The following is a 16908-nucleotide window of genomic DNA, read 5'->3' on the forward strand; positions in this document are numbered from 1 at the left end:
TAAAAATATAGATGCATTGGGGTTCATTTACTAATGCAACTTTTAGCACCCACACAAGCTACCAGTGAATATACACTGTCTATATGTCACTCTGGCAAGTTTTTGGCTACAGTCATAAGCACTGAAGGGAGCTCCAAAAGCTTCTTGCGTCAATATTTTTCAAAAAAAAACTTCAGTAATCTGTGTATGCTTTTATGTAAATCACTAAACTTTTTTTCTGTGTTTAAGTAACACATGTACACTTTCAACACAACATTCTTTCCTTTTCTTTTTTGTAGCAAAGAATTGGCAGACACAAGTGCTCTTCAAAGAGTCCATTCAGCACACATGATTGAGTTGAAAAGAAGCTTCTGCTTTGTCAGAAATAGTTCAGTGCTCTTCAGAATAGAACATTTGCCACAATGAATCTCCACATTTCCTAAACCAAAGAATGCGCTGTGGGAAATTCAAAGCAGTTATGCAGGCCTGTGGAGTACAGTGAAAGACTGGCAGCCTGGAACCACCTTGTCTGCAAGTGGATGAGTGGAGCAAAGAAATAAAGATGATTGGCACTCTGGTATAAAATGGTATTTATTGAGCTGACACTAAAAGCAAGGACATGGCAACTTTTTTCACACAGAGTTGTACCCTATTTCAAGCTATGAAATATCAAAATGCTACCAACAAACAAAAACCTTTATAAAAAAAATGTAAACATGGGAACAGGATGTTACTTCACTGACTATGCCATATTGAGATTTAAATCCAGTTTGAATTTAACTAATTCGGGAGGTAAAAATCATATTCTTGAAAGGCTTTACTTTTTACCAACTTATTTTTATAATCACATGTTCTCATGGTATCATTTACAATTCAATTACACCTAGGCTCTGTTCCCACCATAAGAAAGTTCTTTACCATTACGACTATACAATGCTGACTATATTTATTAAATTAAATGGGGCAGCTCACAAAAATGGACAGACAAATTGTGTGCAGCAGTGTGCTGTAAAAACACAGAGCAACACACCAGTGGAAACATCAGACAATATTTTCTATGCAATGTCTGATGTCTTAGGGTGTCACGCACAGTAAACCGCAATGCACCACACATAGTGGTAATGAGGCCCCACACTTCGATTCCCTGAAACAAAAAGTATCTTCTCCATGGAATATCAGGAAATGTTTGAAAATGTTTGATAGATGTAAAGCATCTGCATTACAAGATTATCACCAATTATCTTCCTAAGTGATTTAGGAGTACATCCAATGCATTACAACTCCAACAAGTAATATTCACTACATACTGGGTGTTGCAAATAATAAAATCTCTAATAGAGTAAGCTCTTGATTGAATGGAGTTCTATAAAAATTGTCTGACAAGCAAAGTTTTTAGTACACACATCTTAATTGATTGCATTTATGAAAATCCATCTCTTTTAAAGCTGACTTACAGTTCCGCTGTAAAAATCTGCAAACAGACAGATCTTTGGAGAAGAAAGTGGCAAGTGATGTGCTTTATGCAATAAAACATAATTACCTTCCTGTTAACTATCTTCTACAAAAAAAATCCAGCAAATCAAGATAGCCAAAGATCAGAAAGCCCAAAAGAGAAGAGGAAGAAGAAGGTGATACCTACAATGGAACATAGACAGATGAATATTTTAAAAATTGAGATTGTGAAGGCATGTTTACCTTGTTGTAGAAAAACATTGCCGATCTGGTTGCAATTTTTTAATTTTTAGCTTTAGTTCTGCTTTAAACCATGTTTACTGTGGCTTCATCGGTTAATTGTCCATACTCAGGGACAACACTATGCCAAGAGAAGGAGATCTGTGAATGGCATCTAATATTAGCTTTTACCAGCTTTAGGTATTCTATCCACAATTTTACAATAATAAACACAATTAAGTAAAAATTGAAACTATTGTCAACTAAAGACTCTTAGTTGAAACATACCTGAACCTCTGATCGGAAATCTGTCTTTCAAGATGTATTTCATTTTCCAAAAATACATGATCTGATCCTTGCACAATAAGTTCTTCTACAGATAATAATTTGATCTTGAATAAAGGATAATAACTTTCGACTCTGAGAATGGTAGAATCAAAGTCAAACTTACCCTGATCATTCACATATAGGATAGGGTCTACAAATCAATTAGTCTGCAAAAGTTATCAGAATACTGGAGATTATTATTATTATTATTATTATTATTAATAATAATAAACAGTATTTATATAACGCCAAAATAATAGGCAGCACTGTACATTAAATAGGGGTTCCAAATGACAGACACAGACAGTGACACAGGAGGAGGAGAGGACCCTGCCCCGAAGAGCTTACAATCTAGGAGGTGGGAAAGCAGCACACAATAGGAGGAGGATATAGAATAGTGGGGGTGCTGTGAGGGTTTAAGAGACAAAAGAAGAAAGGTAGGCACGTTTGAAAAGATGGGTTTTAAGGGCTTTTTAAAGGGAGCAAAAAGTAGGAGCAAGCTGAAGGGATGTGGAAGACCATTCCAGAGAGTTGGGCAGCTCTAATAAAGTCTTGGCATGTGATGGGGTTTTGAGTGAGGAAGTCAGTAGTAGGTCATTGGAGGAGTGAAGAGAGTGGGAGAGGGATTTGAAGGCAAAACACAGCAGCTTAATTTTAATTCTCAGGTGAAATGAAAGCCAATGAAGGAACTACAAAGAGAGGCAGCAGAAGAGGAGCGGTGGCAAGGATGGAAAAGTCTGGCTACAGCATTCACAATAGTTTGCAGAGGAAAGAGTCAGGTTGATGGAATACCAGAGAGGAGGATGTTACAGTAGTCCAGACAAGAGATTATAAGAGCGTGTACAAGAAATTTGGTGGTCTCAGGGGACAGGTAGGGGTAGATTTTGGAGAAGTTGCGCAGGTGAAAGTGGCAGGACCTAGAAATGTTATTATTATTATTATTTTTAAATTATTATTATTTAAAAATTGGAAAAGACATCCAGAATCTTTTCAGTAGGTCCTCTTTAGATGATGGAAAGGTCATCTATATAGAGCAAATTTATCCAAAGTGACACTTTTATCACCAGGTTATAAATTAGTTTATGAAAGATAGAGGAAAATGAGCATCCATTGAAGCTTGTAACAATTTTTGTAACAAACCTCCTCCACTTCATACCATTCCATTCTGAGAAATATGTATACCTCTCTACATGGTACCTAAAAGCAACAACGGCTAAGTGATAGGAGATGAAGGAGTAAAGCTCTGACATCAAAGGCATACTACACTAAATCGTCTTCCCATTGATATTTTAAAAATGAGGTTTCTTGAGGAATAAAAATGCTTTAAATGAGTGGCTATCATCCTCCTGTCCTCCTACACTGAGCTAAACCAACTTAACTTCGCCCTTCATGGCACCCAGCACCTATTGTTTGTTGTTGCTGCAACACCTGCACAATACAGCCCTATTCACTTCTAAAGGTTTCCTGACACGATTATTGAGAATAGACAGGGCCCAATAGAGTTAAATGGGGCTATACTGCACAGGCAGGAGCAGGGAAAAGAAAGAAAATAAGGACTGAGTTCTCCAAACCTCTGCTTCCAACTCCTGCTTTTTTTTTACGGTGTCCTGTGAAAACACTGTTTATAGGTGTCCTTTGGAACCTTCTCTTATAGATCCTAAATCTAGCAATTCACAGTACGAATGCTCAGAAAAAACTGACTTTTGTATCCCTGTTTAAATATGGATGAAGTAGAGCAGGGGAGTCAAACTCAAATACACAGAGGGACAAAATTAAAAACTTGGACCAACCTTGAAATTTATTGCAAAAATTGAGGAAATTTTTCCTTTTCATTAGATATAAACCCTTTTCATATGGAAACAAAGATGTTTTGCTTCACATTCAATCTGGAACAAGCTTTTAATAGAGAAAGGGGCATAAAAATGTTTTTTTAATTTTGTTTAAGAAAAAATCTTATCTTTCCTTCTCTATTTGTAGCCTTCCGAGTTAAATTTCAATGGTAACCTTTTTGCACAGGCTAACAATAATAATAACAATATTCTTCTATGAATATAATCATTCAAGTCCATGCCTTGGAGTAGCAAGGAAAAGTACAGCTGAGGGGGAGTGTTGGAAATGCCAGACGCGGCCAATGTGGAGCTAAATCTTATGAGTGGCCCGCCGCTGAAACTCCCTCTTCATTGAAATAGCACTGCTACTAAAATTCCCAGCATTGTTTGCATCTATAAAACAGTCCAATGTGGGGCCACGCATAGGCAGAGAGCCTGCTGGTCTTTAGACGCGAGTGATGCCGGGAAATGTAGTAGTGGCGCTATTTGAATGCAGCAGCGGGCTAGACTAAGCAAAGGGCTGGCATGAGAGGGTGTGAAGGCAACCCCCTGCAGGTTTGGTAAGGGTTAATGTAAATGAGAGAAGATAGGGGTGGGATTTGTTAGAGGTCCGGTCGGAAGCATAGGGGAGGAGAATAGAAGGGTTTAAGTAGGAGGGTTCGTCGTAAGAGAGGGACAGTTTTTTGCGAGAAGAAAAATTTCCACCCACCTTCCCCGTTTGTAATGGCTAAATTGTGGAGGCAGTTGGGGTTTAGGAGGGTAAGAGTTGTGTTGGTCATTTGGGAAGGGCAACCCAATGGTAGGGTGCCCATTTAAATGGTGTTATAGTGTGGCCCCTGAGGTGGTGCTGGGCAGCTAGAGGCCAGTGTGTGGTTAAACAAATTTTTCATCAAATTTTCAAACTAATAGATAAATTTATGTGGTTGGAGCGGACTTTCCTAGACCTGCAGCCTGGTGGAGTAAACTGGAGTTGGTTGGTTCAATTGGTACAATTGGGCACAGTGGTTTAAATATGGGGTTTTGTTTACAAGTTTATTTGGTTGAGGAAAAGTTTTTATGTGAAAGGTTTGTGAATTATATGTCATTGGTTGATTATTGTGTTTTATGTGTTAATTTATGTTAATTTGGTTAAAATATGTTATTTAAATAATATTATATTTAATGGTTATTTATTGTTCTTAAAGATATATTTTGTTAATAAATCGGCTGCTTGCCAGCCATTTTAAATCCAAGAAAGTGTCAGTGTGTTTCTGGGGGGGATAATGGCTGGTAGGCAATAGTGGGGGGTTAAGTGTGGAAAAGTTTTATGAGTATAAAGTTTTAGGTGGGTGCAGGAAAATTTTTGGGTGTGGAAATATTTTTCTGGTGTGGGAAAATGTCCCAAGGAGAATCAAGAAGGAGGCGAGAGATCCAAACTACCCTAGTCAAGTGTCAGTATTGTAGTCTTTTCAATCTCTTTACTGTTCCAAATTCTTCTATTTCATTCTGAAGATCTTTATATATTTTCTCAGATTGTCCTTTAATACAAATTTGTTTCTTTTCTTCATATGAAACAATCAGTTTAATTAATTGCAAAGAACAAGTTGTTCTGCAATTATCTGAACACTTGAGCTGCACACTGATTCCGGGTCAGTGACTCAGAAGGTATTAAAGGCAGGGGATCAGAACACTAACCAGACAAGCTGCATTTTTTAGGCACCAGATCCGAAATGTGAATTTACATAATCTTTCAGTGATTGGTCCACTTTAAAGCTGTTTAAATTCCAATAAAATTAATTTCTTCCAAAAAAAGTTCTTTTTATACATGAAAGTCCGTTCATTAATAAAAAATAACCAGTTCCTGCCTTATCAATCTTATTCAATAAATCCTAAAGATTGTATTCATGATAACAATTAAAAATAAATATATCCAGTAAGAATGGTCAAATCCTCCTTATTGCAAATTGTCCTTCCCATTGTGTTGTGCTCAAATGTAAACTCTCTGTACCTAGAAGTCAAACACTGAAACACTGATACAGTCACAGCTCTGTCTTTATATACCAGAAGAAGAAATCAATTGCAGCTTTCTCAATAAGCACCTTTTAGAGTGTAGTCTCGGCTAATATTCACTTGGTTCGAAGCTATATTGCAAACTTCTAAGTAACCCAGTTCACACACCAGGCAAATAAAGAAACACAGTCAAGCAGTGTTACTGGGGAAAAACTTGCAGAAAATAAATGTGGAAAAACTAATAACAGCTCAACTGGACTCCTGCTTCTCAATGATAAATGAAAAAATCTCAAATGGAAGTGTGAGAAGGTTGTCTGCTTTTTTCCCTGTGTTTAAGAACATTGATCTATTTGTATGTGTGTGATTCACACTTTGGGCCAGATTTATGAAAGCTATCCAAAGCTGGAGAGGATACCCTTTCATCGGTGAAGCTGGGTGATTCCGCAAACCCCAAATGGATCTGGTCCAGGATTGAAAACAATTGCTAACAAATAGCCACTGGTATGTTAGCTAGTAATTATGTTGACTGGCATTCAATTTATTTGTATTTAAGAAGAACATTTTTCCCACTGACTATTAAAGTATGGGGGAGCTACATCAACCTCCAATGTAAAATGGCAGAACTTTCACTGACTTCGAGGTAGTGTGGCTAATGTACAGCTGTGAGCTGTAAATAAAATTATGTTTGATTTGAGCAAGGTTTGAAAATTATTTTCACAATTACTTGGTGGTGCATTGCAAAGGCATTAAAAAAAGAAAGCTTGTTGTGCATTGTGGCCACCCATCTTATCATTGTATGGACCCAGAAACCCCACTAAAGTCCTAAACTCACTGATTACATATTCCTGCAAGAGGTTTTATTAGGAAGTATCTAGAGCAAGGATAAGTGAGGTGTAGCTTTGCTGAAATTCTAAGTTATATTTTTATATATATATATATATATATATATATATATATATAATTATACAGTGGTACCTCGGTATAAGTCTGCTTTGGAATAAGTCCAACTTGGTATAAGTCCTGTTTGGACACGCTTGGTATACAACCTTTGCTTGGTATACAACCTTTGTGCTAGAACTTGTATGGGTCAAAATGAGTCATAACACCGCGTGCGACCCTTATTTACCTCTCTCGAGACAAAGCCACGACTGCCCACGAGCGTCAGTACGCCAGTTGCTACCATTCAGTGAACAACCAGCGCTATAACTCTCTGTGAATTACAGAACATCTCCTCCTCCTCCCTTCTCAGCACCATCCTAGTAGGCACTCAACTCTTCTCAGCAAGGAAAAGTGAGGTTACATTTTCATTTATTTCATCTAATTGCTTTATTATTTATTTATTTTAGTATTAAGCAGCGTTTAAATTATTTCATACAGGCCCATCAATGTATAATATGCCAATAACAATAGGATTTTTTTCACGGCAACAGATTAATCATTTTCCTTTTATTTCTTATGGGACAAATTTGTTTCGTAAAGTCCTGTTTGGAATAAGTTCAAGGATCTGTAACAGATAAAGGTCTTATACCAAGGTACCACTGTATATATGTTTACATGTCTATCTAAAAAAGCACTGATAGGATACAAATGCAATAAAGAGATAAAATAAGCTGCGGCAACATGTTTTATTTTCAACCTGTTTTAACCTTGTCTTTCCATTGCATAATGGAAGTAAGCCCTTACTTTAGTGTAAGCCATTTATTTACTGTTGAGTGTGCCTTTAATTTTCACAATTTGTGATATTACAATTACTTGTTGTTAATTAAGTCATTTTAGCTTTATATTTTTTCTCTATTTTCCCAAGATATTATCTTGATGAGATGTAGAAATGTTATCAGTTCCATCTTTAATTCCATCAGTCCTGTATTTTACTTTGAGAGGACCATATGGCTCTGCATTCCACGTGGAAAATATTGAAACTGGTTTGGTCACCTAAGGTAGGAGGCAGGGCTAGAAGTGAAAGGGTTAAGTATAAACTCCTCCAGGAACCAGGATTGATTATCAGAACTTATAATCAATAGACCTCTGTAGACCTGTTTATTATTTTGACTTTTATATAGGATTATAATAAACATTATTTTAGTAAAAGAACAGTGTCATCTAGCTGTTATGCTAGTGAGGAAAAAAGTTAAGTTAGTGTGTTTCAGTTAATTTAGGATTGGATGCTCACAGCCAGCTGACCAGCCTTAGTCCGTGGGGGCCGATATGGTTAGCTAAGTTGATTTCTCTTTATAAGAGCTATTAAACGCACTGGCCTAATTTTGTCCTGCACTAAGGTACATGGGCAATGATTGTAGGCATTGGTACATCAGGGTCTATTTATTTTATTATCTTACACCCAGGCTGATACCTTTATTTTTAAATTTGAGTTTCCCCTGGACCGACTGCTCTCAATGCCAAATCCTGTTAGGTGGGCAATGGCAGATGTCTGTCTTAACTATTAAATAAATCTCAACTATGGGGAGAGGCAAATGGGCCTCAGTTGGTGGAGTAATCACTTAGAGAGAGAGAGAGAACCCAATGACACTTAGGGAGATCTCCGTCAAGTTTGGGGAGCTGTTCTCTTTTTGATGTGTAGGGAGATGGCACAAAAAATGTTCCACAAAACTTATATAATCCCCTTCAGGTCCTATCAAATTAGACTTAGCCCCCCCCCCCCCATCCCCCATTTTTAGGTTTGGGACCAGGAAGGCTGATTATTTGTTTTGAAACTGCCCCAAGATCAAACGTTTCTGGAAAACAGTTGGTGCGTAAGTTTTGACCCTACCCCCCCCCCCCCCCCACTTGGCTATCTTTGAGGCTTTACATTTTTTAATGGGGTATGGACTGCAAAAGGCTGTGAAAACTTTTGTCCATTTTGTTGCTAGTGACCAAAAAAAACATATTACATAAATGGATCAGCCAGGACCCTGCCACTCTTGGAGAAGTTGAGACAGATATTCTAGATGGACTGTATTGAGGCTTCCCTGGACAGGGAGTCTCAGGTAAATTACTTCTTCGAGGTGTGGGAATCGTATATTGACACAGTGGTCCTGATTTAAAGCCCTCCAAGGATGGGGAGGATGCACTTTCATCAGTGAAGCTGGCTGATCCAGCAAACATGGAATAGATCTGGTCCAGGATTCAAAACAGCTTCACTGATGAAAGCGTATCCTCTCCAGCCTTGGAAAGCTTTAATAAATCAGGCCCATTGCTTATACTTATGAGAAAAAAATCGTGCCCACCTTTTGATGCATAGCACGCATATGGTTTTTGCATGCACAGATCGACAAATTTTTTAACGGATGTGAGTTATCAAGCAGGTAATAATGCTTTTTGCAGAAGGGACATCATCTGTCCATTTCTGCAATACAGCCCTGCTTTATGCAATTTTGATTCCACAGAAACACTCAAAAATTTTATGCACAGCCTTCCTAGAAGAGTGGACGCTGTGATATTTGCAAAGGAGGAAAGGGGAAGGAAATTTTAAACAATGCCCATGGTTTTGGAATGAGCTGTCCAGCAAGCTTATATAAGTCAAAAAATTACTTGTAACTCAAATTTATGACTATACAGTGTAACCAGTAGCCTGTGCATAAAGTATGTCTTTTCTTTTTCTTATCTTTTTTATTTTTTTTGTATAGAGATACTTTAAACCTCTTAAATCTTCTTTACCTGTGTGTCTGGGTATCATGTAAAACCCCTGGCTGTTTTTTTAATCTTCCTTAAAAGCCCCAAAATTCAGATAAAACAGAAAAATTTATGTTCGCACAGCTGAACTTTCCTGTATTTTTACATCTAATCATTTGTGTTGTTTCTTTTCCACGATATGGCATTGTGTACACAAAGTGAGGTCAGTCCATGAGAGATTGGTGTTCCCAGTACAATAAGAAGACGAGGCCCATTCTAATAAATTGTGTTTTTACTCAAATTGTACCAATTAGTTTGTCGGAAAAAGGGCTCTGAGCGGCCACAGCTGTGGGAATCATGTCAATATTTTATTATATTTTTATATTTTTTCATATTCAAGTAACAACTTCGAAAGACAGTAATTCAAAAAAAGAAAATATGCTATATGCCATATCATAAATTAAGAAAATGTATGAGATCATGGTTCTGGGGGCCAATATGATTTGTGTTTGGTACAGGTTTGCAGACCATAAATTTTTAAGGTATTTATTACATTTTTTTTTAACTCCTGGTTACTATTTCTTCTCTAAGGTGGCAGTTTTGCTGCAGTGTTCTTATGCTTTCAAGTGTTAGAACTGTGTATGATATTCGAGTAGAAAGAAGCTTTACTTGTACCATTTGCTACACTTACAATTCTGCATAGTGCTTATAGAAAAATAAGGGGAAGTGATATCCCAGCTGTCTAGAAATCATGCAGAAAATCTTTCCAGGTCTATTGATTGTGTTCCTCATCAGTCTTGGGCAGGAGACATCTTTGTAAATGGAGCTCTCAGGGGTACACTCCAATTACATTACAAATGATATACTAAAGGAATTGACCATTTTCATTTATTAAATTGCAGCTTTGGTCAATATGAATACCTAATCGTGTTTAAATGAAATAAAATGAAACTTGTTTTCCATGTAATTGGATAATTAAGGCAAATCTTTATGCAATTTATGGAGCGAAGAAGATTCTCAAATCAAGTGCATTGATTTTGGTGCGGATTTATTGGGTTAATTTTTACTAAAGAACAAACTAGTCAAATAGATAAAAAAAAACTCCTATAGATGTTACATATAGGAAACAAAAAAAAGGAATACTTATATTACAATAAAAAAATCTGAATTGTATTTTTTAAATGTTTGAACAATCTAATGAAATAATCAAGATTGCAGCCCATATATCCAGAAATGGTGGTATGAACATATGTGGTAATGATTGCTATAACATATGAACAGAATTGTACACACTTTAATTTGAAATTGGACTTGGAAAACTATTCTCTATATCAGAGTTTTCCAACTCAAGTTGTCAAGGGCACATATTTTTTCATATTTCTCTAACAGACAGCAATAATTTGAGTAATGTCTAGGTTACAAAGAGTCAGAAAACGACTTAAATGAAAATCCTGTATGTGGCCCTGGAGGACTGGAGCTGGAAACCATGATCTATATGTTAACATCTGCTGTTAAATATAAGCAGCAAATAAATGTACTTTTATTCTCAGTAGATATAAAATCTTGGCATCTTTATCCAACAAATGTGCTTCTCGTTTATATTTGCCCTTAAAAGTAGGCACAAAAGCATGTTTCATTGCTATAAAGGTACAACATCATGGACATTCTCATTATGAATATTGAATTATAAAAAAATTTATAATTCACCAATTTACATGGAGGACAAAAATCCCATAGCCGCCATCAACAAGCTAAGCTATGAAATAATTTTATGTTTTTGGATTGTAATATGAGTTTCTGAGTTTTTTGTGCTTCGAGAGTGTACCCTTTGCAATGGAAAAAAATTAAACAAAACAAAGCTAGCATTGTGAGAAATATCTGTAAAATGCAACCAGTGTGTAACATTGCAAAGTGAAGGAACTTTTGCAGGAACATAGGGCATCTAGCAAACCTGGAATGGATTTCTTCAAAGTCATTTGCTATTTGCTAGAATCCTGGACCAGATCCATTCCAGGTTTGCTGGATCACCCAGCTTCACTGATAAAGTGTATCTTCTCCAGCCTTGGGGAACATTCATAAATCAGGACCTTGGTGTCACGTGTTTGAAGTTGCAATTAAAATGAACAAACTGTTTAAAAAAATAAGGCCATTCAATTTGATTGGTTGGCATATGTCAAGCCATGTTTCTACCAATGACATAAAATTATTTTATAAATTCTGTCTGCGCGTATAGTTATGTGAAATGAGAGAGAAGAAATCAATTGAAAGAGCTTTTTTCTGATGTACGTGAGTGTACACCAACCACCCACTCCTTAACAGAACTGTATCAGGAGTGACTAGGACACCTTATGTTATGTTATGGCATATTGTGTTTGTTATTGGAAAAACCAACATGGTAGCTATTACTTAGTCACAGGCTATTGCTGTAATCACCGCACAAGCAATTTATCAGCCTGAGAGCACATGCATATGTTGCTTTCCCCCCTGCACAATACATCAAGACCTGTTTCAATCAGTTTATCCTTAAAAGCAAATATTGACATTTCAAGCTGTGTATTTTATTATCCTAAAATGCCATCTCACCAATGAGCAAATATTATACAAGGGTTATAATTATTGGACCATGTGTTCTAAACACATGTGAGTGATGATGCTACACACCAAGCCATGTCATCCTAGTGTACTTTATTGTTACAGGAGGCATCATACCCTTTGCCTAAAGCAGACCTCCAGCTGCAACTTGTATTAAAGTATCAAATAAAAAATTATTAAAGGAGTATTAAAATATAATACTGATTTATATAGCTGTCTTTGTCCCTGTCCCTCTTGACTTTATTTTGTATAATTGGGACAAGGAGAGGCAATGGTTGAAAATCTCTCCAACTTTGGATATGTCGATGGTTCTGATAATTTCCTCTCTGTGTAGAACGTAACAAAGAGTTCTTCTTTGATATACAAAATTACTATTTACAAATAATACAGTTAGCCCTGTAAAAAGGAGTCAAAGTCTGTAAAAAAGGGGACAACATAAGGATTCTTTAGCTCCATTTCAAACCCAGTTTTGTAAAGTTTTCCTCATCCTTTTGCCTCCCTCCTCTGCATTCTTCCTGATCAGTTCATAGAAGTTGTGATAATTTCAACCCAGGTGGCTCCACCATTGCACAGTAGAAATCACTGAAACTGGTATACATCCCCTTCTCTAGTTACCGGGGCTGGTCTGTATGGTTTTCTATATTATGATGTTACTAAAGATTTCATTAGTCTATAGATAACTGAAACTGGTGATACTCAGTTATCCTTGTTATAGAATTCTCCACCAATATTGAGTGGAAATTTGTTCAATTTAGTTTTCACAGGGGCCCAGGACCCATGAAGCTACAGGAATCACTAAACATTTCTACCTCAAAGATACTCATTACGTTAGCGTTGTGAGATTCTCTTAATCAAGTTGGATTATTTCTCTAGCAATACTGTTGTTAAAGTGGAACTGAACTGAATATGAAAAAAATACACTTATCTTTAATCCTGCAGGTCCCCTGATGGCACTGGTCCTTCCCGTGATCCAGTCCCATGTCGTTCTGGTATTCCTCTTCGCCACCATCTTCATTCTTGACTTCCTTCTACTTCCTAGGTCTTCTTGGCACATCACCACAGAAGTAGCCCGCAGTGAAGGGGAAAAAAAAGAGAGACAATCTCATTGTGCTTGTGTGAGATCGGCATCTCTTTTCCGTAATAGAAAAAATGCCCCTTCTGCTTATATGTTCGAGATTAGGGCATGCACCGAAGAAGCACCCAGAGCCTCCCGGGATGCGTGATACAGGTATCCCGGGAGGCCCTGTGCTCCCATTCAGTCTTGATTGCCTAGGCATTTGAAAAAATAAAAAATGAATAACATTTTCCCTTTACGTATAAGGGTTTTATGTAAAGGGAAAATGTTGAGTTTAGGTACACTTTAACACTGATACTGTATGGGCAGTATACCTTACTAAGAATGTTTTATTGTTCTCTTGGCCTTTCGGCACTGTTTCATTTTTGTGTTTTTATTTATTCATTTTTTATGTACATTTGTTTCTTAAAATCTTTCAATAAAAGATTATTTAAAAAAGAACATTAAAAAAAGCACTGAAACAAATAGTTTTTGTCAGTTTCAAATAATGTATTGAAAAATAGAAAGATTTTATTTAAAAATGAAAAAAGAGGGACCAGGTAAGGCAAGGCAAAATATTAGCAGACTAAACATCTTGGTTGCACATCTGATCTGACTAATTTATGGCTTTGAGCAGCTTTAGTATTCTTTTTTAAAATATTTATAGCCAAAGTCAAATTGTGAAAAAACTAATTATGAGCACATCTCTTGGTGACTCATTGTTAATATCCACAGTGTTAAATTACATTGATAGTATTAGAGCTGCACAAACAGGGCTACACAACAGAATTTGCTGAAACTAATAAAAATAGCTTGCTCCCCGCAGCCTGACTCATGCACAGCAAAGACGGAGATGCTTAGTGCGAAATGTTCCCACAATCATAACTCAATTGCCACTTCTGGAAGAGCACAAGAAAAAAATTACCCAGCTAAACTTGTTTATGATGCCTGATGTTATTGTGCTTTACAAAGTAGCTGACGTATTCATATAGGATTTGTTTATAGCATTTCATTGTAAGGTAATGAGCAATAGAGGACAAAGTACTAAACTTACACTGTGGTAGGGTAATATACTCAAGAGGGTTTATGCACATGTTTTATTTAGCATTTAAGATGTTTTTAATCCATTTAATCCAACAATAGAAAAGAAACAGCAGGATACTGCCTTCTGAATTTGAACACAGCATAGCGCAAATGCATTTGGTAAATGCAGAAAAGGTTATTTTTACCTGCTTTGTAAACACTGAGGGCAAAGCAGGTAACCCAATGCAAAGAAAGTCAAAAGCCACCTACAATGCTACCTAATATTAGCCCAGCCAATCTCAACCAGGGTTCTGTGGAACCCAAAAGGTTGGGCCAAAGGTTGCTAGCGGTTCCTTGAATTATGGCTGATTGATCTTCAATGTGATAATGCCTACATGGGGCCAATGCCACTTAGGAGAGCCAGTTGCATGACTCTAATGATGTTTTCAGTTGTCTATGAAGGTGGGATTCCAGCCATCACTATAGAGAAGTGCTCTTTCGACTTGTCACCAATTTTCCAACTAGCCCTCAATAATTGGGTTTTAGCTCCCTGAGTCCTAAAAGTATTTTAAAGGTTGAGAAAGGCTATACTAGACCAAAAAAGTAAATGGGGATCTTCTGACTAACAGGCTTGTATTAGTACATTCTCAAGATAAAAAAATCATGTTTTGGAGAGATGTTTTTTTCTGTTATGTACAGTTTTAAAAATCAAACTATAAATTCAGCTGTAGTGGTGGAATTTCAGTTTCTTCAAAAGAGTTTGAAGCCTTGAATGGTCAACTGGTCTATTCTTGTTCAGGATCAGAAGCCGGCATTCTAAAACACAACACCCCTTGCAGCAAGAAATAGCAACGTTTATGGTTCACATGGACAGTTTTGCAGTGGTTACACTACCTGCCAACCACTGATCTACTGTAATACCATACTTGTTACCACTAAAATAAATTGACAGGTGTTCTTCGTAGATCCCATTTTCTCAGACCCTTCCTATTGCATCTGGCAGTTGGTTGTCTATTGAACCCACTGCCTGAAGAAATGCCTAAGCCTGTAAACCACTATGGATAAATCCCAAGGTTATTGGATGCCGGGAGCCAGTCATATGTTGAGCAGGGTCTTTTTCCTTTTCTCCATGTCTAAATGATTCAGAGAGTGGCACTTTCACACTTGTAGGCTTTGGTTAAGGATTCCGAGGGGACAGATTATTATTGACCAGTACTTACAGGATGTCCTCAGTGCTGGATGTCACTCATCCTTATTATTATTATTTTTATTATTATTATTATTATTAATAATAATAATAATAAATACAGACAGTGACACAGCATTAATAGGTGAGATATTATTTTGTATACTGCACATTTGCTGAGTTGGTATGTTGAGCAATTGATATAGTTTGTATTAGTGCTTTGGACCAAAATATTAGAATTTAACTTATTCTGCAAGTGTTAAAAAATAAATATTTATTCTTTTTATCTTTAAAAAAGTTAGCTGTATGTAAGCAGTAATGGTCTATCTCTCCAATATTAAAAGGTAGCTGACCATTCCTGAAATTGGAATGACACATTTTGCAGTGTTTGAGACCTACACTGCTAATCCTTTGCACAGTGAAGTGGCTCTGGGTATATATTTATGCACCTAGGGATGTGGCCCCATAACCTACTCATCACAAAGCTAGGCTAACACCACCTGTCATATCTTTACATCTTACAGTTCTGATTCTACCACAGTCTTCCAGAGCTATTTGTGAAAAAATGAAAATATCCAGCTCTTATTTCTTCTATACAATCTGAATCTCTTAGATTCAATAGATTCTATAATAGCTGCACGGTATGTGTCAACATCATAATTATTTTAATTATCCGCTCATAAAGCCCAAGAGACAGTCATAGCATTTACTTTCATTCTCTTTTACTTGGATTATGGTATTATGGACTGAAATAATTTAGATCTTCTTTATCAAGCGCATCCTAGAATGCAGCCTATAATTTGCTTACTTGGTGTGAATGCTTAGATGTTATTTATGTTTCTGTGCAGGGAAGGATGACAAAGCTTAGAAAAAAATATCAAGCATTACAAAAAAATAAAATGGCATTTTATATATTTTTAGTCAAATAAGAAAGGTGTTTGGTGTGCAGTTTAGCTAGGAATTCTGCTGTCATAGAACCTTTTATTTCTTGTGATGTATTTGCCATATCCTGTCTAAAAATGTTATAATGATTTCTAAAGAGATGTGCATCTTATAAATGATCCTTGTAACAAAAGAAAACCTTCAAATAATACATCAACAAAAAGAACTCCCTGCAGACGAAAAAAAAGGATATGAATACTCCTTTGGTCGTGCCACTGACCTTAAAGCGGATGTAAGCAGGCAGCTCTTTTTTGCAGAATGGCCATGTTATGTATCATGCATAGTATCCAATACTATTTATATAGTCATAGAGGTATTGCTTGTTTATATATGCATAGACTTATGAGTCTGTGTGTAAAGCAGTGAACCTAAACATTCACCCAAACTGGCATTGAAATCACATAGACATGGAGATTTTCCATCAGAGAATGTTTGCTGAATATCAAATTCACTGCTTTACAAACAGACATTAGAATAATATTGGAACACTGGGCACCTTCATAAAACTTTTTTTTTAAACACAGAGTTGCCTTTGAAAAGTATGGGAACTGATTTATTGGTTTACCAAGAAAAGAATGCATTTATCACCATTTCACAAAGATGGAAAGGCCCATCTTCCACTTCGTAACCTATACTGCAATCTGCACCTTGGCTTGAATAACGCAGAGGTGTGGTGCATGAGCATTCAAAAGTTTTGTTTTTTTCTG

Source organism: Pyxicephalus adspersus, chromosome 5 (genome assembly GCF_032062135.1).
Source record: "Pyxicephalus adspersus chromosome 5, UCB_Pads_2.0, whole genome shotgun sequence".
Taxonomy (NCBI): Eukaryota; Metazoa; Chordata; class Amphibia; order Anura; family Pyxicephalidae; genus Pyxicephalus; species Pyxicephalus adspersus.